The sequence below is a fragment of the Halyomorpha halys genome, unplaced genomic scaffold (assembly GCF_000696795.3).
Source record: "Halyomorpha halys isolate HHAL.00 unplaced genomic scaffold, Hhal_1.1 Scaffold158.1, whole genome shotgun sequence".
Classification (NCBI taxonomy): domain Eukaryota; kingdom Metazoa; phylum Arthropoda; class Insecta; order Hemiptera; family Pentatomidae; genus Halyomorpha; species Halyomorpha halys.
The window spans coordinates 211,443-213,766 of record NW_027107138.1 but is presented as its reverse complement, the minus strand read 5'-3'; the positions used below and the strand labels follow the sequence as shown (position 1 = coordinate 213,766).

Below are 2,324 nucleotides of genomic sequence, written 5' to 3'. Positions count from 1 at the left end.
TCCATGATAATAAATTAGTAGTAACAAATTCAGATTTAAATTCAAATAGTGATAATTTAGATGTTAAAACTATGTTTCAACAACTAATGATGATGATGAACGATTATGGGAATAAAATAGACAAAGTGGGACAAGTTTTAGACAATCAAATAAAAACAACCATGATAGAGATTCGTGAAAGTTGCAGGGTTGAAATGAAGGGGTTAGAAAATAAAGTAGATGAAAAAATTGAAGTTGTTGAAACTAATTTAAGAATAAATAACTCAGAATTATTAGATGAAAACATTGATGAAAAAGTTAGACATTTTGAATTTGAAATTAAAGAAAATTGTGAAGTAGAAATTAATGAAAATTGTGAATTTGAAATTAAAGAAAATTGTGAATTAGACATTAATGACAATTGCGAATTTGAAATTAATGAATTTTGTGAATTAGAATTTAATGGAAATTGTGAATTAGAAATTGATGAAAATTCTGAATTAGAAATAAATGAGAAATCAAAACAAAGTGTAGGCAACAAAATTGAATCAAATAGAATGGAGTTGAAAGAAAGTTGTCTTACGGAAACTATTTTAGTACAGTAAATGTCTGAATTGTCCGACAACGTGATTAAATGCACTGTGAAAGAAAATGAACCAAAAAATCTGTTAATAGACTTACAATCAAAATATAAATATGATATAGAACTTTTAAGTCAAAGAGAAAATGATGTTCGATTTTACAGAGAAGTAATCCAAAAAACATTAATCAATAAGGGAACTATTCATGAAATAAAATTTAAAGATTGTACAAAAAATGATCATTATAGGAGTAAGTCAGAATTAGTTACTCAAATTAAATCTTACATTAAAGGGGATGTAAAAAATAAATTCATTAGGATTTTCAGTTTTAGTAAGACATTTACAGGGATTGACCCATGTTATTTAAAGTTAAATTTGAACCAGAAAATAATTTTATTTAAAAATAGGATATTTGATAAGGCCTCAAGAGTATCCTTAAATATTAAATTAATATGGTATGGCACCTGGTTGGTGGTAGCCAGGTGAAGGGTTCGCATTCCATTCCTTACACTACAGCAGAACATGATGTCATAGATTATATCATTTACTACATTCAAAGTCATTTTTTTTTAAAGTTAACAATCTTTTGAAATTCATAATGTTTATAGTTTCTATAAATGCCTATAAATAATAATTTTAAATTTAAATTTGCCTATAAATAATAATTAATGTTTTCTATAAATAAGAATTGTTAGCTAATCCACTAGAGTCAGTATAGCCTTTAACAGTATAAAGTTTTCCTTGTTATTATAACTTAAATTTTTCTTTTTCTCTTGTATTACTCCATGTTTAGATTTGGTCCATTGTCCACCTGTATTATTTTTAATCAAGGGAAAGTATTTGTAGAGATTCCCAAATAATTCATCATTTCATTAACCAAAATTATTCTCAGAATATTCTCTAAACAATTTATTAATAAAATAAGCTATTATTGCGAAGATATATTTTATTCTTTATAATGTTATATGTCTCTTAATTATCTAAAAGATTCACTAGGTATGGGAGTTCATTTAAAAACAAAATAAAAATCTTATGAATGTTTTACTGGATTTCATTTTCTTTTGTTAAGACTACAATTATTAGTAAATTTAGTTATTATAACAATCATGGCAAGTAACAGCTACTATTTTTTCTCTTATACAAATGTCTTTGTATATTTATAAGTATTAAACATTTAATTATTGTTTAGAACATAAATTTTGTATAGTAAATATGTATCAAATTATAGTGAAATGTGAATTGGTTTTATCAAACTATGTTTTTAATATGTTTGTATTTATATGTAAAGGAATGTTATATTGAATTGTAATTATTGTATGTGTATTTGTAAGCAGTTTGTAACTCAGAGGCGGTTTTTGACCAAATGTTTATTTAAAAGATTAGAATAAAATTGATTCAGACGTTATTAGAAAAAAAAAAATTTTTTTTGAGTTCAAAATAATTTTTTTTTACTTGGAGAGGAGGAGAAATGTAATATCCTCTTTTTTAATAAATAGTTGATATTTATAGATAAATTATTTTAATTACGTTTTTATTTATGTATATTGTTTCAGTATTGTTTATTTGTTATTTTAAATCAAAAAGCAAGCTAACCAATTTTCATTATCTATAATAACTTCGTGATTCAAAACAAAACCAAGATGGCGGTATGTATTCTTCAGTCAAGTCTGTTGAATCAAGGCCATGTTGAGCAGATTCAAATATAAAAACCATTTTAACTCTTCCCATCATAATTGAAAATACAGTAAATTAAAGGAAAAATAG

At 24.3% G+C, this 2,324-nt stretch overlaps 1 protein-coding gene across 2 annotated transcripts in view; it reads left to right on the top strand.

Annotated features, from left to right (window-relative positions):
• Positions 1–2,324, top strand: part of LOC106678755 (uncharacterized) — a 70,461-nt gene that overhangs the window by 63,951 nt on the left and 4,186 nt on the right. The gene's annotated exons all lie outside the window — the stretch shown is intronic.